This window comes from Physeter macrocephalus, chromosome 2 (genome assembly GCF_002837175.3).
Source record: "Physeter macrocephalus isolate SW-GA chromosome 2, ASM283717v5, whole genome shotgun sequence".
NCBI classification, from domain to species: domain Eukaryota; kingdom Metazoa; phylum Chordata; class Mammalia; order Artiodactyla; family Physeteridae; genus Physeter; species Physeter macrocephalus.
In genome coordinates, this window is record NC_041215.1 from 92,696,705 (window position 1) to 92,722,804 (window position 26,100).

Below are 26,100 nucleotides of genomic sequence, written 5' to 3' on the forward strand. Positions count from 1 at the left end.
AAAAAAAAAAATCCCACAAGGACTCAGAGGCAAAAAATATACAAATCAATTTTCACTGCAAAGTAAAGGAGCTGTTACAGTGGAGGATTACTGGACTGAATGTCAATATTATGACATAGTATGAGTGTGTTTTGTGTTTGGTAATTGCAATCATTGTTGCTTTTGTTGTGGTCATCCATTTACAATGCTTGGTGTCAGTTTATTTATCTCTTGTAAAAATAAAATACAGTGTGTGTGTGTGTGTGTGTGTGTGTGTGTGGAAAAAAAAGTAAAAAATAAAATGTATTTTCATTATATAATAAAAAAAGAATGGTAGTATAAGAGAGAGCTTCAGATTGTACTGTAATGTAAGTTCTAGATTTTATCTATATATTACAACTTTCTATAAATAACTAGACCTCTATGAACTAAAGTTGGATTATAGTTAAATCAGTCATTAATTTATATCATATTTTAATAGCACAGCCATCTCTATTGAGTAAATTAGTCTAAATATATAAACAACCTCTCTGTTTGCACACTCTAACCCAGCAGGAGATAGAGCCAAAACTCTAAGCTTGCAATTATGTCCTTATCTCTGTAAATATACAAATAAATAATTTAAGGAAAGACTACGTATTCTATGAGCTTTTACTTTGTCATCCTTTTCAGGATGGACTATAACATGTAATCTGATGAGCAAGAAAGGAAAGTTAGGCATACTTCCACCTTCTTCTGTGTAAGATTCTTATTCTTGGATTTCATTTGTTTTATATAAAGTAGAATACTCCACACATCTCACCTCCTCATCTCACTCATATATCCCAACTCCCCAACCTAAGTGGGGCAAGAATCAGAAATGAAAGTTGCAGGGCCTTGAACTGCTTAATGTTTCATCTTCCACCAGTCTACACAATGAAATCAAGTTCCACTCCTATTCCCATCTTGCTTTCTAACCCTATTCATTCATGGTCCTTTGGCCGGCCGGTATCAGAGACCCTGTCCTAGCTTTCTCCTCAGCCTGCTTGTTTCTGATGCCCATGTTCAGCCACTCTTCAGTCCATGGAAGTGCAAACTAGTGTCAGGATACATGAAAAGAAACAATAACATGAATCTTGATCAAATGGTAAAAAATTATGTTATGTTAATAAAAAGTGGCATACTCTGCTGTCATTAAGGTTAGGTGGCAAGTTAATAAAAATTCACATAGAAAGATGATTTTTAAAAATAAATTGAAAAGAGCAAGTTAAAAATATAATTTCATTTTTATGAAAAAGTGCCAAATGAGTATATTAATGAAAAGTTTAAAAATTATAAAATGCTTTCAGTTGACCACTTCTAAGCAGTAGGATTATGAGTGTATTTTCTTTTAAAGAGAAATAAATAAGACAAAATCATTGTTCTTAAATCGTTTTTTAAAAGAAAATCATGTCCATAGAGCCATAGGTAAGACTGTGAAGATTTATTACAGTTTACAGGTTAACCTTGGGAAAAACACCTAAAAAATTCTACTTCAAACAGTTAACATCTGACATGCCCTAGCCCAACTAATTAAAAGTACTCTTGCAATAATTAAGCTTAATTCAACCCAGACTTTAGATTATCCACTTGGAAGCATGAACTGGGAATTGATTATGTATAATATATGTAACATATTCTGTATATAATTACATATGACATATAATAAATATCAATATATACAAGTCATATTATTTATTTATACATACAATGTATATGTATATACATATTTGTGTATATGTGTATATTTACCCAAAATTTCAATAAATAATGACATTTAAATCTGTGTATTAAAAAAATACTGTAAGTCAGAAGTTAAATTATTTCCTCATTTGTAATTTCAAACACTCCTGCCTGTCCTATGTAGAAGTAAGTAAACTTATTTTTGGTTCATTGATTTCCCTCAAAGTGAAACAACTACTGTTGTTTCATGGCTCAGAGGAACAAGGTAACTCAGGGGAAATTCCATGTAATCAGTTAGTAAGTAGCACTTATTCTGAATTAGATCCTAGGGAATTAAGTAGTGACCAATCAAGTAAGTTTTACTGTACTCAAATTGTCCAGGATTGATTTGTTCTAATTCAGCACATTATGTAAACATCAACACCTCCTCAAACAAAAATTCTTTATTATGTATAATGCAGAATCATTGCCAACCCTCAAAAAACCAACAGTAAGTGACCTCCCCAGAAATGACTGCTGACAAGATTACCACACTGTCTGCAAGACAGACTTGAAGGTTGCTCATTTCCATTAGTGGCCTCAGTTACCCCATGAACAAATGAAAGCAAGGGCAACGGGTAAAAAAGGAATATTCTTTCTCTATTAATACTTTTAATATATAGTCATGAACAGAATGTTGGTAGAAATATGAATATTAAAGGTACTTCTGGTAAGGGCTCAGAAAAAAATGAAGAAAAGAGTCATTGGAAACTGAAGGAAAGGTGAAACTTTTTATATGATAACAGACAACATTATTGAATTTTGTATTATAGTTGCATCAAAGGAAGCAGAACTTGCAAGTGATGAACTTTGATATTTAGCTGAGGAGTATTTTAAAGAAAGTATCAAGGGTGTGACCTGGATTCTTGTTGCTAATAATAAAATATGAGAAAAACAAGATAAATTGAGAAATGAAATGTTAAGCAAAAAGGAACCAGCATTTGATAATATGAAAAATTCTCAGCCTATCTAAATTACACAGTACACTAAAATTACATACGCTGTTAGGAAAGTGTGCGCTTGAGAGAAGGCTAAGTGAGTAGCTGGACAAGCATTAATTAAAGAGATTAGGTGCGTTGTTCATAGATCCACTCAACCATCTCAACAGAAGCCAGGAATAGGAATGGAATAATCCAAGAGAGATCTGTGGAGGACCTTTTTTTCTAATAGTGTGAGTTCTCATGACATACACAGGAGACCCACAAGGTTTTAGAGAATGTTATATCAGTAGAAATACTGCCAGCTTGTACTGAAAGAGACAGAACAAAGTGAAAAAAAGAGAAGGTTGTCAGACTTCCAAAATTCCACAGCAGGAAATAGGATATCAGAATTTGGAAATAAAATAAGTAAATAAGGAATGGATTCTTCCCCACCCAGAGCAGTTAAAGTTAGTGCAACTCTTTTGACATCTTGATTTTGGATTCTGGCATCAGGACAGAAAACATTTCTGTTGTTTTAATCTACCAAGTTTATGGTAATTTATTAGAGCAGCCTCAGGAAACTAATACAGTGCTACTATAGTCCTTGACTGGGAGCTAGGGGAGAGAAAACCTCATTTTATTGGTCATACACTCCTATAGTAGAGCTTCTATCATGATGACTGCAGGGCTGGAGGAGGTGGAAGCAAATCATATTTGTGTCTGTAACAGACACAAGTGTCACATACTCTTATGGTTTTTACTGAATTTTTGCAGATTCTCTTGAATAAATGTTTATTTCTCTGCTGTATGCCCTTAGGACAATTCCAGATACTTAAGTGGTCAGGTTGTTTTTCATAATCTTTACCAGTTATGGTTGTTTTGTTGAGGAGTTGGTCTGCAGAGCTCCTCACACTGGCATTCCAGAAGTGGATCGGATCTCCCCAAGCTTGGTGTATATCCTTGCCTAACTTAGACTATAACAGTACAAGAAAGTGCAATAGAGAAGTTCAGTTAAACTAGTCACATACTTTGTCAGTACAAGGTCTTATTTACTCACATATTTTTTAAAAAACTAAATGCCATGCTAGTCTGTTTAGTTGAAAATATATAATTCTTTTTTTACAAACTCATCTGACAAGAACATAAAAGTGCAATTCAGTTAAAATAAAGTTATTTTCAGCAGTCTTATCAAGTTTTTCTTTTCATTCCCTTTGGTATATTCAAATTGTGTGATCTTCCTACTCTCACAATCTTCCAAGCAAAGACTCTCCTATTCTTTGAGTATAGACAAAACTGTTTTTTTTTTTTTCAGAAAGAAAATAATCTTAGCTCTGCTCTTTTATAGTCTTTATAAGCATAGAATTTGGATAATACTCTATTCCATCAGGACTAAAATGTGTCGGGCTCTAAAATTTTTACAACTCCAACGAAAAAGATAAAAAAATCTACATTTCCATCTGCTTGATTTTAACTAATGCACATATCTTTTCAATCAACCACCCAGAATTCTTGTACTTTAGGTACTCTTAGGAATGTTAATATTTTATTTTCTTTTTCCAAGTTCAGCACAGAGTGCTATAGAAATGATTGATGTTCCAGAGAACTATGCTGAGAGATATGCTAACTATTCATTTATCTAGTTTCTCAAATCTTAGAACTCTTCTCTTAAATCAATTCAGATTTTGAAAAGTTACAAGCATAAAATATATATTACTTATATATGTTAGACATATTTGCTCCACTTCTACTAATGTCAGTGTTAAGAAACAAACACCTAATGAATGTCTTCACATTTTGGTAGTACACATTCAAAGAAATCATATCATGCAATTTCTCTTTTTCATTGCTATAAGAACTTTATCTTTATGTAATAGTAAATTCTTGCAGGTTCCCAGAAATTAGATGGTTCATGAGCCTTCTTAATCACACTTCTTAATATTTAATTACACCATAGGACTAAGATTTATTAATAGTTGAAAATCATTTTGAATTTGAAGAGTGTCACAACAGTCTGATCATTATTAATTTATATGGAGAGATGCAAGACACTATGAAAGAAAGCTGAACTCTTTCCAAGACCAGGTGCATTGAAAAATGTTAATATATATATGCTGATAAAGTCTACATTATTCTAGTCCATAAAAATTTTGTTTCTTTCTCCAGGAAAATGATTTATTACTTAAAGAACTAAATTAGAATAATTATCAGGTATTTATTAATTCAATACAAAACTCAGTGTACCAAATTTGGGCATTCTTATGTTTAGTGGTTTACATGAATAAATTGTTGTGTCTTCCAAATCTCTATCACTGTGTTGCATATTTACTGTGAAAGGTATGATGGGAGATGCAAATACTTTTTTTTTAATTATTTGGGTTTTTAGAAGAAGCATATAACCTAAAGAATTCTAATTGTAAGTAATAATAATTCCAAGACTGACATCAACTAGTTTGGGAGTAGTGGAAGTAAGACATTTCAACTCTCTTAGAAATAACTTTCTGGTGTTCTTCTGGTAAATTTTTGAACTCCATCTCCTACGTAGTTTTCCTGAATTAATAATCTGTGAAAATTTATATCCCCTTTTACTCTGTTTCTGACATTGTTAAAATGTAAACATTTCTGAGAGGTAGAAAAGTTTAAACCTCATGTCTCAGTTGCATTACCCTATGAAATTTTAGCTGATATGCAATGATAATCTGAGTTGAACAGACAACTAAGCCATTAATGCTTTTTATGGATTACTAACTAATATGCTAGAAAACATGAAGACTTAGAAAATATGGTTAAATTTATGATTCATTTTAAATGTTTATAAATAAGAAATTAACCATTTTAGCACATATAAACCCACAAATACAATGATCTTATGCTTAATTTCTCAATAGTTAATAATTCAAATTTGAGGCCTTTGTGAAGGTGAGACTAAAACCAAATGGCTTTCAAGGTCTACCTGTGAGAGGCCCTCCTGTACTGAGGAAGGTCACTGTGGAATTTTAAGGTTTCTAAACTACAAAGGCAAACACAAACAATGATATAAATATACACTGTCATAAATTACAGGACATTCCATGAATAGAAGTAATGAAGATTTAAGTTTTAAAGATTTAAGATTTAAACTCATTGGAATATCATATTACTATGATTTAGTTTATGAATGACAGTCATTCTAAAATAATGAGGAAGGAAAAAAGAAGGGCAAAGCACATATATGGTATAATCTAAATTGAATAATTAAGGGACTTCCATGGTGGCCCAGTGGTTAAGACTTCGCCTTCCAATGCAGGGGGTGCAGGTTTGATCCCTGGTTGGGGAGCTAAGATCCCACATGCCTTGTGGCTTAAAAAACAAAAAAAAACAGAAGCAATATTGTAACAAATTCAATAAAGACTTTAAAAAATTGTCCACATCAAAAAAATCTTTTAAAACATTGAATAATTAATTTCTGATTTCATCATTTGGATATGCAAGTTTTCTATCTTAAAGATGCTGACTGTTGTAAAAGGCTTCTTAATCAAGTACACTTTTTAAGAGTTCTTAACCAATAATCATCCGTTTATGATTATACATGAATAAATGCATATAATCATACATATATACAGATGTTTATGTGTATATATATGTGCACAACATTAATAAGTTGTAAAATTAGAAAATAATTGCCAGTTACCTTTAATAGTTCATGCCTTAAAATTATGCTTTTGTGATAATTTTCCACAAGGATTTTCACCACAATATGTGCAAATGTGGGCTTAATTCAAGAGAATCGAGTTGTATTTGATGTCATGACCAGTTAAATATTCAAAGAAATTTTGCAGTTTAATAAAGTAATATTTTAGGCAGGTTTGTGTCTGTGTGGTAAACTCAGAAGTTTTTCAGAATTAATTTTCCTTTTCTGTGTAATAAATTCTAACAATATTCTGCATTGCAACACAGGAAGAAAAAATAAGTAAATGAAAAGTTGTGACATGCTATTCATTTTGATATAATTTCTTTTTTGAGAAAATTGATTTATTCTGTTGATCAAAAGAAACAAAACAACAAAAATAACATACTAACATTGAATCAAAAATTTGAGACAAAATCCATTCTTGCCTCTTAGAATCCAATTTTGAGCTAAATCTCTAGCTGAATGAATAGCTTTGAGCTCATGACTAATGACTGAGAATGTGATAGAAATGCTAATATATGAAAAACCCAACTGTATGCATAGTGTATGATACATGATCAGTATGTATTCATGCATATATATGTATATATTCTTTCTGTATTATTAAATAACTAAATCTCAAATTATTTTTCCTTTACTAATCAAAAATTCTCAAACATATGCATTTTAAAACCCTGTATTATAACCAAACACTAATAAACTAATACAAAATATATATGGAGATTAAAAAAATTTGATCAATATTTGAGTCAGTATTATAATTATTAATACAAAAGTAGAGGTTTCATTTATGTTAAGAAAAGACAGTTGTTAGGCATATAATGCATGTCATCAGATATAAATCATTAGAAAATACAACTTGTTACATCCATATTTACAAAGATTTAATTTTATTAAACTCAGCTGAAGGCCTAGTTAATTGTTAACTTCTAGGTTATGCTTTTTAATTGGTTTTGGAATTAATTCCAATGTGTATTCTGATAGGTATAAATGGATCTGAAATAATATTTTCGTGATGTTTAGTAAGAGTTAATGTTATCATTGTCATAGGAGATTAATGGATGTTAAATAGTAACTGATGTAAATTTTACCTGTGAATGTTTTATGTAAGTAGAATTTATCTAACAAAATTTATCTCTGAACAATAAAAATTAGTGGGAGATAGAAAAGTCATATAACTTGAGGGGAACTTAGATATATGAACAAGAGTGAGAATATAATTAATTTAATTTCTCAATCATTCCTGAGTGTCTACTTTATATGTGTAGCAATGTTCCATGAGTGGTAGATGTAAAATATATGTGGTGAATATCCAAACCCACACTATCTAGTGGGATGGTAGTTCTCTGGAGAACCACGAAAGGTATTATTGACAATCCCCAATCACTCAGCAACTACTGCAATTTAATAAATGTGCAGATATTATAGGGATTCGTAATGCTGCCACATGTCTCCTTCAAGTGCATGCCACTGAAGAGACTAGACACAGTGTCTTCCTTCCTGTCAAAAATCAATGTCTAGGTTAAAGCAGACAACAGCCAAAAAAAAAAAGACATTTTCTATTGCACATTTCTCCTTCTTTTCATTTATAGTCACTTCTATGTATCAATAGATTGAAATGTATGAAATCAATTAACTCCACTAGTTATTTAAAAGAAAAAAATACAAAGTTATTTCATTGCCTAAGACAATACAGTAAGTCCCCTACACACGAAACTTCAAGTTGTGAACTTTCAAAGAGGTGAAGGTGCATTCCATCAGCGTCAGGCATGAGTGAAATTGCAGCTTGCCCTCCACCTCCTATTGCTGATGATCCTTCAGCTCTACCATCCCCCACCTCCTCTTCCTCCTCCAGCCAGTTCTTCTTGCCTGTTCACTCAATGCCAGCCCCTGTATGCCAGCTGTTGTACTGTACTATTGTACTTTTCAAGGTACTGTACTACTGTTCTTTTCAGGGTACTGTACTGTAAGATTAATTATTTTTTCATTATTCTTCATGTTTGTTTTCATATATTATTTGTGTGAAAAGTATTATAAACCTGTTATAGTACAGCCTGTATGCCAGCTGTTGTACTGTACTATTGTACTTTTCAAGGTACTGTACTGTAAGATTAAATTTTTTTCTCTATTTTATGTATTATTTGTGTGAAAAATTTCATAAGCCTATTATAGTACAGTACTATCCAGCCGATTGTGTTAGCTGGGTACCTAGGCTAACTTTGTTGAACTTAAGAACAAATTAGAGTTATGAATGTGCTCTCAGGACAGAACTCATTCATATGTAGGGGACTTACTATATTCATCTGCACATATATCACCTTATAACCAACTGTCTTCTGGTTGTCATGCGCTAGGCCATAAGCTCCTGTATGTTAGAGATGTTCTTAGTATCCAGTGCAGTGGTCCATGTACACAGGATTAAGTGCTTAGTAAATATACACTAGAAGATATCTACACTGGGAGAAAAAAAAAACAAAAACACACACTTCATCCACCACTGAAGAATGAGACTTAGATATAGGGTTTAGTAAAGTGGGGCAGACTTCTTGATTATATTTTACACTGCAAAGTAACCCATTCTAAGAAATACCAGTGACAGTATCTGTGCTTACTGATCAACACAAATTGGTCCTTCCAGTAAAGTTTAAATTTTCTTGTGGCTTATAGAGATAAAGTAGAGCAATGCATCATTTCATTAAATAGTATCACCAAGTTATTATATTTTTGGTTTAAATAGCATTCAACAAGAAGGAAAATTCATGCCATTATTAAATTTGCAATCGTTGTAAACTATTATTGTATTGTAAACAATTGTTATAAAGCCCACTGACAGATTTTTACTTATTTTCCTTCATTTTTATTAATATTTAACTTTTTCTAATAAATTAAAACATATGACATTAAAAATATTTTTGTATTATTAACATAAAAATTCTTATGAGGATATACTTTGCTTCCCTAGTTTAAATATGTATTTTAAAGTTTTCATAAGCAACAATTTTTACACTATCTAAGAGGAAGTGGGTTCTGTTTCCATTAACTACAGTGATGTTGCAACTTATTTAGAAGAAAACTTCTAAAGACAGAATCTATTACAACAATTGTACATTGCAAAATTCCTTTTTTCTTGGCTATCCACACATTATGTCTTTATAATTTAATTTTGTGTACACAATTGTGTATAGTAATGTTTATGCACATGAAAATTTGAGAACCACTCAACTACTAGTGTAAAAAAAAAAGTTAAAGTCTCTATGCAGGTACCAGACCATCCCCTTCAAAACCAAACTCCCTTTAAGATAACTATTTAATCCATAGTGGATGATGAAAGAGGACTATGTAAATGATTAGACAGTGTTCCTACTGGCCTGACTTTAGCATCCAACCCCTATATATCATGCAGATAGATGCCAGAGCTTAAATACCTATCACATTTCTAGAGAAAGTTAGGAATGGGTGCTCAATTCTGAGTTTGGGCTCTCTCAAGGATTTACTCTATTATGTCAATAATTATTCCTCTTTAATTTTAGTGAACATTAGTAGATTTTTTGGAGCTACCCACTCTTTGATGTTCCTTGAACACACCAGGCTTTCTCCACTTCATGAACTTTCTGTTTCCTTCTCCTTCTAAAATAGTCTTACCCATTAATCCACATGGTTCAGTTTTTCTTCTTCAGGTCAAATATTATTATCAGAAAGACCTCCCAATACCAGTCTCTATATAACAGCCCTTCCCTAACTACCTATTTACATTCCTCATTTTATTTTCTCATAGTTCTTATTACAATCTAATGTTTATTTCTTAGTTTATAGTTTCTATACACTATACTAGAATGTAAGCTCCATCTGTTCCTAGATTGGCCACTTGTTTGCTGCACATTCCCAGACACTAGAAGAGTGCCAGGACCATAGCAGGTTTTCCTGAAATAATTGCAGAATGGAAGAATAAGTTAAAAATTGAAAGTGGGGCTTCCCTGGTGGCGCAGTGGTTGCGCGTCCGCCTGCCGATGCAGGGAGACCGGGTTCGCGCCCCGGTCCGGGAGGATCCCACGTGCCGCGGAGCGGCTGGGCCCGTGAGCCATGGCCGCTGGGCCTGCGCGTCCGGAGCCTGCGCTCCGCGACGGGAGAGGCCGCAGCGGTGAGAGGCCCGCGTACCACAAAAAAAAAAAAAAAAAAAAAAAAAAAATTGAAAGTGGATTGAACAAGACAGAACAGTGTAGTCCACAGTAAATTAAGTGCATGCATTAGCAAATCTCCTCTCATCCATTCTCATGTGTGTGTGTGCACATACATGACCCTTGTTGAATATCTCATTTCAGAGCGTGAAAATATTTTATTTACCCCCTCAGATTCTTGTGTATTAGTCTTTTTAGAGTCAAAGAACCATTGTATACCATTATATATGGAGGAAAACAATAGAGAAAATTAAGGGATCTAAAAATTTTTTAATCAAAAAGATAAATAAAATTGCTAAATGTCTAGCCAAGCTAATCAAAAAAAAGAAAAGAAGACACAAATTATAATATCAGATAAGGAAAAGAGGTCACGACTACCAAGTTCATGGACATTAAAAATATAATAAAGAATTACTACAAATAACTCCAAATTTGGTAACTTAGATGAAAGGGGCCAAATCTTTAGAAGATACAAACTACCAAATATACATAAAATCAACTAAAAATCATAACACTTTATTAAATCTATGTGTAATATGGAACTTCTAAACTTCCACAAATGATAGTTGAAGCCTCAGTCTACAAGTGTGGGATGAATAAATCTTGTTACAATTTGGATCCAACCTTCTAGTATATGTTATGTTTACAGGCATGAAACTGACAGAAATAGGAAGCAGAAATTATTTCCAGTGTTGAAAAAGACCTAATGCTTAAAACAATTTCTAATACAGACCTAGTGGCTAAAATTTCACCCTTAGTAGTAAATTTTGTGAATGTTAAAACATTGGCATTTCCAGGAGATACAACTATGCAGTAGTTGGTACTTGGAGAGATAATGTATTAGCCATTACAAGTCATTAACACTATAGTGTAGATTAGGTTATCTGATTGTGAAAGCAGAATGAGACAAAGAGGAGACAATGTTTGGCAAAGATAAATTAAGTAGGATGAATATAAAAGCAAAAATATGTATAGTAATCCTTCAAGTTAATTTCCCATAATGAACATTATTGCCTTCAGCCCTCCATATTTGGCCCCTTCAATATTCTCATTGAATATTTCCTAAACTTCTCAAATGTACTTTTCCCTTCAGCTCAGTAAATGATTTACAAATCCTTTTAAAGAAACATGGCCCCTCACACTGCCATGCATTTGTACATGATGTTCTGAAATGACCTTTTCCACTTCTTCACCAAACTAAATCTACTCCATTTGGGTATCTCCTGAAGCTTACTGGGTTATTTTCCCCTTCTACACATAGCATCCTGTGATTGCTTTCAGCACACTATTTATCAAGAGGAATACAAATTAACTGACAGTAAGTTACCTTTGGATTGAGAACCCCTTGTGGTTAGTGACTATATTTTATTTTGTTTTGCTTTTCTCTTAAGACTGGACCACCTAGCCCAAGATCTGAATAAAGAAGGAGCTTAAAAATGTTTGTTAAGAAAGAATGAATAGTAACTTATATAATATTGTACAGCAACTATACTTTAATTTAAAAAATGAATGAATGAATGCCTTGAAAAGGAATGACCTTTAAAACAAGAAGAGCATGCTGACAACTAGTAAGACTAGTTCATACTATTGATAATATACAAAGGCGCACAGCTTCATGGATAGCACAGCCCTAACTTTGACTTTAACATTGATTAGAAATGGGAAAACTGCACAGGAAGGTGAAATAGGTCAGAAGAGAGGGTAGAGCTTCCAGGAACTAGACCGTGAAGGGTTTCAGGAGGGGCAAAGTAGACAACATTTAGGTCAGAGGAAATTTGAAAAGCTAAAACAGAGACTTCATTCTTCATCCAGAGACTAGCCAAAGGCAGGATTGAAGAGTTTTGAGGAATCTACAAGGTAGAAATTCATTGAGTCCAGAACCAAAAATGAATGAGGTGGTAGAAAAGGTTGTAAAGGGAAAAAAGGATAATATCATGATATAAATATAAGAAGCATATCTGGAGAAGACTGAGGATACCAGTTTTGGCATAACTTTCATGATGAACCTGTTTTGGACTGAAGAATGATAAATTTTACTCATCAATAAAATTCAATTATTGACATAAGATTGTGCTAAAATTATTGATAACATGAAAAGAACTAGAGCTTTCTCAAATAACATTAGGAAGGGAGTTTAGAGAGAAGCCTATGCCAATACACTGTTGAGAAAAGTTCAGAAATATCAATTGTTATCATTACTTTCCAAAATCTCGTGATATCTTATGTGTGTTTCAGAGAAAGAAAAAATAACGTATTTTAGAAAATGCTTCTCTTTCTATAGGAGAGCTAGGAGTGAAATAATTACATGCAAGCCGAATAGTTAAGTCATGCTAGAGAAAAGAAGGAATGAAAAAAATCCAACCTGAGACTGAGACTTGGTTCTAGGGACTAAAAAACAGAAGTGTTTCATGAATAATAATTCAGAAGTGAATAACAGAAAGAATGAAGAATTTGAATTTGGTAAATCAAAGCTGAATTCCAAATAAGTGGGAGTTTTTGTAAAGCAATTAGAAAAGTCATGTTTAACTTCACTGCCTTTTTCTAGTAAGATATTTTTGCATCCTGAAACATCCTTTGACCAAGTCAAAGACAGGTTGTTAATGCTCACCATTACAAAGCACTGAAGTTTCACCCTGAAATTGCATCACTTGGAGTGATCCAATAAAAGATGATCCATTGTTGTGAAATGAAAATCATAGTTACCAACCACACCAGTGGTCAGAGGTAAAAACAGTAGCAGCTGTGAAAGGCAGATAATCTATGCTATCTTCATTTGACACTAAAAGCAGTTTTTCTTTAAGTCTCTATTTTGGGGGGCTGCCTTTTCTGTTTGATACTTTCTCCCCAACTTCCCTCACCTAAAAACTGATATTTTTGCATTCTGGGGTGGTGTTTCCAGGGTGAGAGACTTTTAGTGCTTAAACTGGGACAATCAAACCTGGAAAACTGGTTACGTCATTTTTTTGTTTAACATATTATCATCCAACCAGTATTATAAACTAGAAAAACCCATCAGCTTTCCATGATACCTGTTTCTCTCATCCTTCATATCCAACCAGTTTTCAGAAGCAGGTTTTATCCTCTAGAGGCAGGTTCACCGTAAACTAATGTAGTGTAAATTTTGGTGCATCTTGCATGCACAAACCCCTTCCAACACTCTGAGAGGCGCTCTTACAAATGTGTTCATATATTCATATGTTTTTCTAAAATTTTCAAAAGCATCACAATCAGTTAGGATGGCTGTCTCCACAGTGATTGCCCCTCATGACACTTCCATTTATGTTAAGTAGTGTTAGGGGGACAACAAAGCATGTTTGGAATCCAGCTAAGGGGCAGTTGAATTGGAAATATTTCATTTTTGGTTTATTGGAATATATCAATGTGGTTTACAGTCACTTCTATAAATGGTTACATAATTGTCAGCATTCCTGCTGTAGGAATGGCTTCCAGAAGTACTTCTACCACACACTGTGCTGACCCACCCAGCATAATAGCAGGAACTCGAAAAGATATAAATGTGTCACTGTAAGAAAGTATCTTCTGGCATCTGGCACTAGAACCATGAGAATGGAGGAGAAATATGGTTAAACATGTACAGAACTAGAAGCTAATATATAGAAAATTCTTCCAATTTTCAAACATATGTAATTTTTATTTTTATTTTTTATTATTTTTTTTTTTTTAGCGGTACGCGGGCCTCTCACTGTTGCGGCCTCTCCCGTTGCGGAGCACAGGCTCCAGACACGCAGGCTCAGCGGCCATGGCTCACGGGCCCAGCCGCTCCGCGGCCTGTGGGATCTTCCCGGACCGGGGCATGAACCCGTGTTCCCTGCATCGGCAGGCGGATTCTCAACCATGCGCCACCAGGGAAACCCCCAAACATATGTAATTTTAAAGAGATATTTGATTCCCATAAAATGCCTAATGAAAACAAAAGTTATTTCTGGTTAGAAATATGATTTATAGCAACATGTACAATTATAAACTTGCCATACTCTATTTCTTCCTTCTTTTGATGAAAGATGCTTGAAATAAAATTTATCAGAATTCCTGTGTGTAGGGCACAACGTGTAGCAGTACTATAAGCAGCAGATTCAACTGTGTGTAAAGCCACATGGTTTTTGTATCTAAACTATCAATTTTTTAAAAATTGATCAACTGTAATAGAAAGAAATCTTAATTTCTTTCGAATCTCTCCACAGAAAATACTATTATAATTTGTATAATAGTCTTTTATATAGTACTAATATAATAAATGTTTGTCATATGAAGATATTAAAGAGTATGCATCTAAAAAGTTTATATATCTTTAATATAGAGAGCTGTGTCAGGAAGGTAGCTCATAGAAATATGTTATTTTTCTGGATTTTATGAAATTTGAAGCATTTGTCAGCCCTTTAAATTTAGTAATGATTTCAGATTCTTTTCCTCATTATAAATAAATATTTGCTTTTATACGTAATTTTGTACTTGTAATTTTGAACATTTTTTTTTTTTAGAGAGAGAGCCCTGAAATTTGTATAAGCTTCAAGCCTCACAGAACTGGAATCTATCTCCTCACCTTCACCCTCTTTACACTGGTTCAGGAGTTTATTCTCTCACGTTCAAGGCAGACATAAAATGTCTGGTTAGCAGCTCTCCTTACTCCAGTCAATCCTCCCTGCTCCCACCAGGGTTAATGTTCTAAAATACAAATTAATTTATCACCATGGGGTACACAGCCATGTCCTTCACAAGGTGCCAGTAACATTGCACAGTCACTACTTGCTGTCTCAAGCTCCTCTGACCCAAGCTGCTCGATCAGCAGCCTCACATGGAACTACTCACATTCCCTGACCTTTAATTTTGAGCATGAAGTTCCCTCTCTCTGTGAGGTAAAATCTTATTAGTTCTTCAAGGTCAACCTCAAGTATCACCAACTCAGTGAAGATTTGCTCAATTTATCCATCACTTAAGTGCTCTCAAAACATCTTTATTTTTTTACTTCAGCATTTTTCACTTCATGTGGCATTTTCTTATTGATATGTATGTGTCTCCTAATTAGGAAGCTTTTTGAAAGCAGGGTCTTTAACTTATCATGAGTGGAGCATGATGCTTGCTTGACTTAGCACTCATTCGTTCATTTACCCATTCGTTAATCATATATATCCGTTGATCTTACCTACTGTGTGTGTCAGACATTCTTCTGGGCACTAGGGATGAAACTTATACTTGATTCACAATAAATATTATTGGAGTGAATGAGTAAATTATCCTCTGATTTTGTCATAAAGATAACTTTACTTCAAGTTCCTTCATGCCATTTTCATAGAGCTGACAGAATATTTCATCTTACATTGAAAGGAACAGCTGTGGTAGAAAAACAGGACTGAACTAGGATCAGAAGACCTGGGTTTGAGTTTCTGGGCTTTATTTAACGGGTGGGGATCTTGAGTATGTAAATTTCTCTGGTAACAATTTTTTTTCTTTTTAAAAATGAAGAAAACATTTCATACCTCACTGACATACTTTAAGAATTAAATGCTATAGTATAGGTGGAAGTGCTTTGTCAATAATTGTTTTACACAAATGTTAAGACATTATTGCTTTCAGATGAAAGGTGTTGTTGCTCTTCTGCATTTAGAAATATCTTTCATTTACACTTTTGACAGTAAATCACTGTATTTATTATTTACTGCCCACCTGGAATGAAAACCACCAAATATCACTTGCTCAATCAAACTGCAATAACACTCACTTCTCAGAGAGTAAGATTCAACTTAATCAAATGGGAATGTATTTTGATAATTCATAGTCACAGTCTTAAAAGTGAATGTCAAAAATGGAACTATAACTCTGGGTAGAGAGTAGTAACAAATGTGGGATATTCTAGCACGCGCTCAAGTTCAGTATTTATCAGATAAAAGGCAGTATTTTACCTCACAATTTTAGTAAGTGTAAAATATGTTTAATATCTTTTCTCTTTTCTCTTTAGAACTGTCGGGGTCTACTTTAGAAGAACAGGACCTGAGAAACTACATAGCCACACGGCTTGATACCTCTGTTCATCCTAGGTAAGATTGGCTGTGCTCCCATTATCATCTTTAAACACAGTTCTACTCTTTGTAGTTAACAGCCTGTAATCTGGTTTAATAAAGAAAGGGATTTCCCTTGAAACTTGGAATAATCTATGGCATGCTTCATTGACTTGATGTTTATTGAGAACTAATCCAAAATTTTAGAAAAGGATGTCAAGCCACGTCTGCTTACCAACTATAAGAAATTATTGTATAGCATTTTTTTAAGCATAGAAAAATATAAATAGAATCTTATATGGTAGAATAATATGTATCATTTTTTTCATTTTATCAGTACTTTTCCCTCATTCTGCTTAGAAATTCCCAGCTCTTTTTTATGGGAAATGGTTGAACACATACTTAGGCACATCACAGTGCAATTAACCTCACTACACATGTTTTCTGAGGTGGGCATGTGACCAGACAATGTCAACAGTCTTTCTCTAGGATATTTCAAATAGGGAATTAAAAAATAGAGTCCCTTCCTCTCCAGTGATGAGGCTGAAAAGATGTGAGCCTTGGAGCCACAAATGGCCATAATTGCAGCTTAATCAAGAAAGCCACACAGAGAGGTTAAAGGCAACAAACACAGAGAGAGGAAAACAGAGACAAAATACTACAGAAACTGGGAGATACTAGAAATCAAACTCTCCTAGCTAGACAAAAAGCAAATTTCAGAATGAGCCATAATCAGATACTAACACAACAAGAGGAGAGGATAAGTCTGAGCAGAATTAATCAACAGAAGTTAGAGACCAAGGGTAATGTAATCTCTTTAGATTCTATTAAATAGTTATTGGTCCAGAAGACAGACTTAGGGTAATAAAGCATATTCCAGAAGATGTGGAAATTTTGTATGCTCTTGTGATGTAAAATACAGAATGTTCAAGGGCACTAAGGTGAACTCAGAAGTTTCTGAGATCAATTCACTCTGAATTAACCACCTGACAGTATCATCCACAGCCCTGTGGCATACTCTGTGGTTTGGCTCTGTTCAAAAACAAGCGGTTCATAGTCTCTTCTATCTTACTTTTCTCTCCGGAAGTGGTGTACATGCTGACTCTCATGATCCTTGACTTCATGACAGCCATGTGTGGCCACACGCCCCCATTATGGCCAATAAGATATAAAGGATCTTCCTGGGGGGTGGGAGGTATGCGCTCTGGAAAAGCTTTTAATAGGGACAGGCTTGGTTTGCATACCTCTTCAGGTGCTTGCTCTTCTTCCTTTCATCCTTTCCTCTTTTTCTACCTGGACAATGGACACAATGATTAAAGACACAGCAGCTATTTTTAGACTAAGGATGGTGGTGACATATTAAACATTGTAGAGCAGGAAGATAGAAGGAAATTGAGCCCTTGCTGCTATCCTTCATCAGTCATTCAAGCCCTAGAAAACCTATCTTTAGACATTTTCTTATGTAAAATGAATAATATCCTAGGTATTTAAACCCCTGTGAGTCTGGTTGGCTATTGCTTACAGCCAAATGCACTCCTGTTATAACAAGGGTTTATATCCCTGCCGGATTCATTGATCCATATAGATCTTTCTCCTTTTTTTACCCGTAGCAGCTTCAGCATTAGCAGATGTTCCTACATAACTCCAAGAGAAGCCCTCTCTATTCCAGGACCCACTGTCTTTCTCCTAACGCTTTTAGGTGGCAGGTGGAGGCCTATGTCGGTTACAGTAAGTTTCCTACTTTTGAGTGGCAGATTTCGCCTTTCTAAACATTGTGAATGTTCATAATATGTCATCAGTTAGTGAAATATTAAGAAATAAATATATGATTTAAATGGACTTATTTGATTACTATTATATAATAAAGAGATTGTAAGCCATTCCATTACACTATGGAGGAATTTAATTTTCCACATCTTTAATCTTAATACCTTGGTCTATTTAAAATCAGGTAACTCAACTATTTCAAAATTAATTTTATTATATGTCACTGTAGTATAAAAATTATTCTTAAGAGTTGATTTTTGCCTTCCTCCTATTATAATCAGTCTAATATCAAATACGATTAGAGTCTAAAAATGACATGACATTTTCAGAAATAAATTATAATTTCCTTTTAGAAGGAAGTAGTTTCTAAGTCATTTAAGAATTAAAGGTTGTGGGCTTCTCTGGTGGTGCAGTGGTTGAGAATCTGCCTGCCGATGCAGGGGACACGGGTTCGTGCCCCGGTCCGGGAAGATCCCACATGCCACGGAGCAGCTGGGCCCGTGAGCCATGGCCGCTGAGCCTGCGCGTCTGGAGCCTGTGCTCCGCAACGGGAGAGGCCACAACATTGAGACGCCCGCGTACCGCAAAAAAAAAAAAAAAAAAAAAAAAAAAAATTAAAGGTTGTGTTTGTTTAAAAAAACTATATTCTGTAAGGAATTATTGTAGTCATTTTTTCCTCTGTCAGGTCTTTTAAACAACGGACATGTCACCTGAGTCAGAGTGATTCTGACATTAATTAATTTATCCTTGAGTTACTGCCATGGCTTTCTTTAACTTTCATTTATCTTTACTTTGCATACACACTAGTGAGCATGGAATTATATAAGTATTTTACCATTTCATTTTCTTTTGTTTTCTTTTTTAAATTGAAGTATAGTTGACTTACAATGTCATATTAGTTCCAGTTGCACAACATAGTGATTTGATATTTTTATAGACTATACCCCATATTAACTTATGAAATATTGGCTATATTCCCTGTGATGTACATTATATCCTTGTGACATTTATTTTATACCTAATAGTTTATACCTCTTAATCCCCTCTACCTATCTTGCCTCTCTCCCTACTCCTCTCCCCTCTGATAACCACTAGTTTGTTCTCTGTATCTATGAGTCTGTTTCTGTTTTGTTATATTTGTTTATTTGTTTTATTTTTTAGATTCCACAGGTAAGTGAAAATATACAGCATTTGTTCTCTGTATCTATGAGTTTCTGTTTTGTTATATTTGTTTATTTGTTTTATTTTTTAGATTCCACAGGTAAGTGAAAATATACAGCATTTGTCTTCCTTTGTCTGACTTATTTCAGTAAGCATAATACCCTCCAGGTCCATCCATGTTGTCACAAATGACAAGATTTCATTCTTTTTATGGCTGAGTAGTATTTTATTGTGTATATATACCACATCTTCTATATCCATTCATCTAAGCAACTTAGGTTGCTTCCATATCTTCGCTATTGTACATAATGCAGCTACAAACATAGGGATGCAAATATCTTTTTGGAATAGTGTTTGTATTTCCTTTGGATGTATTCCCAGAGGTGGAATTGCTGGGTCATATGGTAGTTCTATTTTTAATTTTCTGAGGATCCTTCATACTGTTTTCCATAGTGACTGTACCAGTTTACAGTCTCATCAATAGTGCATAAGTGTTCTGTTTTCTCCACATTGTCACCATAATTTGTATCTCTTGTCTTTTTGATGATGTCCATTCTAACAGGCATGAGGAAATATCTCACTGTGGTTTTGATTTGCATTTCCTTGATGATTAGTGATGTTGAGCATTTTTTCATGTTCCTGTTGTCCATCTGTATGTCTTATTTAGAAAAATACCTATTCAGGTCTTCTGCCCACTTTTTAATTGGGTTGTTTGCTTTGTTGATGTTGAGTTGTACGAGTTCTTTGTATATTTTGGATACTAACCCATTAACAGACATATTATTACAAATATCTTTTCTGATTCAGTAACGTGCCTTTTCATTTTGCTGATGGTTTCCTTCATTGTGCAAATGCTTTTAAGTTTTGTTAAGTCCCCTTTGTTTATTTTTGCCTTTGTTTCCCTTCCCTGAGAAGACAGATATAAAAAAAAAATTGCTAAGACTTATGTCAAACAACATAATGCCTATGTTTTCTTCTAGTAGTTTTTGGTTTCCAGCCTTACATTTAGGTTTTTAATCCATTTTGAGTTTATTTTTGTATATGGTGATAGGAAATAGTCTAATCTCATTGTTTTACATGTAGCTGTCCAGTTTTCCCAGCACCACTTATTGAAGAGACTGTCTTTTCTCCATTGTATATTCTTACCTCCTTTGTCATAGATTAATTGAGCAAATGTGTGTGGGTTTATTCTGAGCTCTCTACTCTGTTCCATTGATCCATTTGTTGGTTTCTGTGCCCATACCATACTGTTTTGATTACTGTAGCTTTGTAGCATAGTCTGAAGTCAGGGAGTGTGTCTGATATTTAATTTTAGTAGCTCCATATTTTCCTTTTACATTGCAACAGACTAAATTTTGTGTCCCCCTCCAGAATTCATATGTTGAAATCCTAACTCCCAATGTGATGGTATTAGGAAGTGGGCCTTTGGGAGGTAATTAGGTCATGAGGGCAGAGTTCTCATGAATGGGATTAATGCCCTTATAAGAGAGACCCCAGAGAACACTCTAGTCCTTTTTCCAGCCATGTGAGGATACAATGAGAAGTCCAGTCTGCATCCCAGAAGGGGGAGCTCACCAGAACCAGTAATGCTGGCACTCTGATCTTCCAGCCTCCAGAAATGTGAGAAATAAATTTCTGTTTTTTATAAGCCACCAGTTTATGGTACTTTGTTATAGCAGCCTGAACTAAAATTAAAATGACTGATAATGAGCTCCTTACCTATCACCATTCTCAAAATAAGAGCACATGACTATCTCCATAGTAAGAGAATCATATGGCTTTTACTCAGGTATATGTTATGGACTGAATTCACATAGTTTACATTTCTCTATGACTGATCTTAACACCTAAAAAACTACTCCAGAAACCAAATCACAGTACAGTTTATGCCATTTCTCCTATTCCTTACCCTTTCCTCCTCCCACATCTAAAAATTATATCTCTGTATAGACTTTATTGGTTACATGAATTTGCAGATTTATTGTATGAAAATGTGCATTTTTGTTCTTTATCTCATTTCCCAAGTAGTCTAGCAAATTCCTGTTTAACTCCCAAAACCAACTCAATTGTCACAGGGTTAATTTAATGTATATGTATAAAAAGAGAAATATTCATTGCTTCGGTAATCTTTTAAAACATTTCTAAGTATATCATTAACCCATTGTAATAGGATAATGTGTTTGAATGTCTGTTCCCTAACTAGACCATGATATTTATTCCCACCTCAGAAATTTGTCTGGCAAACAAAAGGTTTTCAGTAAATGTATTTTGACTGAATTTGATCATAATAGATGTGAGGGCTGTAACTAAGTCTTCCACTTCCTTTATAACTCTCCAGGAGTGCTAATAGTACACAGAACATATTTAGCAAATGCTGAAAAAACAGAAAATGAGGCTAGGACTGAATATATGGCCTTAAAATTGATTAGACATTGGTCTTTCCCTTCCGTAAAAGGAGTTCCATAAAAGTGCATTCTTCCTTAATTTTCCTAGTAATTACAACTAAAAATCCTGAATGAAATAAATATCAGAGGAATCTGAAAGCAGAAAAAAGAACTAGCTAGGGATTTTGTGACTTGAGGAATGACTTAGAAGTGAATTCTAAATGTTTTGTTTGTTTGTTTTTGCTTCCAATATATCCTAGGCTGGGTACTAAGGAAGCCCATAAACTAGAAATGCCAAAGGTAACAGACTTTTTTTTAAAAAGCCCTAAGAAAGCATAGTCTCCCTAAACAAAGACTGGGAAAACTTATGTCCTGCAAGACATAACTTTTTTGACCTCCCTCCAGGTCGGTAATAACAAGATAAAAGTTGCGCCTCACTGCTTCCCTACAGTGTGCCCTGGAGACTGTGGACAGAACACTATCTTCCATCCCTGCTCTACACTTAGGAGGTAGCATCCCTACCTCTCCCCACCATGCATTGGAGAGACTGTGTGTCAGAACCCTATCAACCATCGCCACACTGCACTAACATGAGCAGAGGTGCATCCCCTCTGCTCCACATTGAACACTGTGGCTGTGGAACTGTGGAGTTAGCTATATAGATAATCCCAGTTTTATACTAAGTGAGCATCAGCAAAGAAGCAGCACTCTTTCACCTCTCTATCATGTATGGTGGAGAGAGTAAAATGGAGTCTTATTATCCTAAGCTTGTTCTAACTGAATGACAGCAAAGATGAAGCACCTAGCATCCACCCAATTAGAAAGTGGAAGGTAGGCATAGGGAGAGAAGGGAGCTGCAGAAAAGTATTCTGTGTATAAAATTCTGGGCAGACTCCAGAGTGGCCTATGCTTCTAATTAGTCATTCATTGAAAAGCACATGAACAGAGCAGACCAAAATAGCACTGAAAAGGTTTTGAAATCTCAACATTTAAATTACAGCCCCCCAAAGTGAGCCAAGACATGCATTCTGAACTTTAGCAGGAAGATTACCTACTAAAATAGAAGATATAAACATAACTAGTTTTATAATATATGACTTAATATTTCCAGAATATATTCCAGAATTATTCACCATATTGAGAACCAGAGACGTCAATTTGAATAAGAAAAGAAAATCAACAGACTGCAAAACCAAGATATATCAAATATTGTAATTATTTGTCAGTGATTATAAAATAAATATCATAAAAATTCTCTGATAAGATATTAGAAATTATCTTGAATCAAATGAAAACAGAAATTTTGACAGAAATGGAAGATATAAAGAAAAAAATAAAATCTTAGAACTGAAAAATACAGTAATCAAAATTAAAAGATGAGTTCAATAGAAGAATGAATATGACAGAGTAAATAATGAGCCAACTGGAAGGCAGATCAAGAAATTATCCACTTTGAACCACAACAAAAAAGAAAAGGGCCATTCCTCAAAAACCATAAACTATCAAAATATCCAATGTAAAATAGAAAACTTGAATAGTCTTTAACAAAGTTGAATTTCTAGATAAAATCTTCTGAAAAAGATATATCTAGCTTAGTTTTACTCAATGGTGAATTCTACCAAAAATTTAAAGAAGAAATGACACCAATCCTACAAAATCTTGTCCAAAAAACAGATGAGGGAACACCTGCTAATTAATTTTATGAGGTCACCATCACCATAACCAGATAACATTAGCACCAAAAAATATATATATACATACATACATACATATATATATATAAACCAATCTCCACATGCAAAAATCTTCAAAAAATATTAGCAAATAGAATCCAGAAATATATGAAAAGAATTATGCACCATGTTCAAGTGGGTGTATTCCAGGAATGCAAAGCTGATTCAGTACTTGAAAATCAATGTAACTCACAATATTAACAGCATAAAGAAGAAACAATTGATGCAGGAAAGGCATTTGCCCAAAGGCATTGTCCATTGATGTGAAAACTCTCAGCACCCTTGGATAGAACTTCCTCAATCTGATAAAGAACATCTATTGAAAATATACAGTTAACATCACACTTACTGGTGAGAAACTAAATGCTTTCCACCTAAAACTAAGAACAAAGCAAAGATATTGTCTACTACCACTCCTTTCCAACATAATATTGGAAGTTCTAACCAGTGCAACCGTCCAGAAAAGGAAATTAAAGACATATGGATTGGAAAAGGAAGAAATATAACTGTCCCTATTCCCACATTGTATGATTGTCTACATAGAAAATCCCAAAGATTCCATTAAAAATATTTTTTCTAGAACTTATAAGTGAGTTCAAAGGAAATAAGATCATGACGCAAAAATTAAATATATTTCTACATAGCAGTAATGAACCATTTGAATTTAAAATTTTAAAATTACTATGACAATACCTTCCCCAAATAAAACAATTATAAATCTACTAAATCAATTATAAATCAAACAATTATAAATCTACTAAATCCAGCTAAAACAATTTTGAAAATGAAAAATAAAGTTAGAAAAATTGCACTACATGTTTTAAGCCTTTCTATATACTCTACAGTAAGTACAACAGAGGTATGGGTAGAGGAACTGACATTAATATCAGTGGAGCAGAATAAAGAGTCCAGTAATAGACTCAAGTAAGTACTGCCAACTGACTTTTGACAAAGATGCAAAAGCAATTCAATGGAGAAAGGAAAGTTTTTCCAACAAATGGAATAATTGGACACCCCTAGGCAAAATATAAACTTCAACCTAAATTTCAAAACCTAAACAAAAATTAACTCAAAATGGATTACAGTTATAAATATAAAACCAAAATCTATACAATTTTTAGAATAAAACATAGGAGGAAATCTTTACTATCTTGGGTTAGGCAATGAGTTCTTAGAAAAGACAATGAATATATAATTCACATAAAAAATTTATTAGTTAAACTTTATTAAAATTAAAACACTTTTGCTCTGCAAAAGACTGTTAAAAGGTTGAAAAGACATGCCACAGACCAGGAGAAAATATATGCAAATTGCCTGTGTTGCACAGGGCCTGTGTCTGGAATATGTAAAGAACTCTCTAAACTTAACAAGCAAAACAGAGACTTCAGCTGGAGAAGGGGCAAAAATCCTGAGCAGACAGTTCATCAAAGAGGATATATGAATGGCAAAGAAATTACATGAAAAGAAATATATTAGCCCGTAAAGAAATGCAAATTAAAGATATGATGAGATAACACTATAAATGTATTCGAATGGCTAAATTAATAAAAATTGACAATTCCAAAGACTGGTGAGGATACAGACCTACTGGATCCTTCATACACTCCTGGGGGGAATGGAAAATGGTGAAAGCACTCTGAAAAACAGATTGAAAGTTTCCTATAAATTTAAATATGCACTTATCGTATGACCCTTGGTATGTATTCTAGAAAAATAAAACATTATGCTTACATAAAAACTTGTACATAAATGTCTATATCAACTTGTAATAGTGAAAATTAGAAGTAACTTAAATGTCTTTCAGCAACTAAATGTGCAAAGTGTGGTACATTCATGCAATGGAATACTACTCAGGAATTAGAAGAAATGAACTATTGATAAGGACAACTACTTGAATGAATCTCAAAGGCATTATGCTAAGTGAAAGAAGCCAGACAAAAAATGAGTGCATACCATATGATTCCATTCATATTAAGCTCAAGAAAAATCTAAACTTAAGAGATCTAGAACAGACTCATGGCTGCTGGGGTTAGGCTTAGTGGGCAGGGTGTGACTAGGAAGAGATAACACAAAAGAGTTTCTTTGAGATTATGGAACTGTTCACTATTCAGATTGTGATGGTAGCTATATGAATCCATATCTGTGATTAAATTTCATACAACTAAAAAAAAATAGTACGTGTAAAAATGTGAAATCCAAGTAAGTTATGTAGTTTACTTGATAATATTGTATCACTGTCAATTTCCTGATTTTGATGATTGCACTGAGATTTTATAAGATGTTATCATTAGCAGAACCTGGCTGGATAGTACACAGGAATGTCTGTATATTCCTTCAAGTTTTATTTGTATCTAAAATTATTTCAAAATAAAAGTTTAAAATACTGACTATATAGAAAATGGAGTGGCATTTGGTGTGAATTCCTAACTCTGAAGTCTTTTTCCTGTCCCTACCCTGTGTCATCTGTTGCCTAACAACCTCATTTCTCATTGAGGAGCATTACAAATGGAAAAGTACCACTGAATTACTTCCCACTGACTGTAAAGCAATCACATTATTT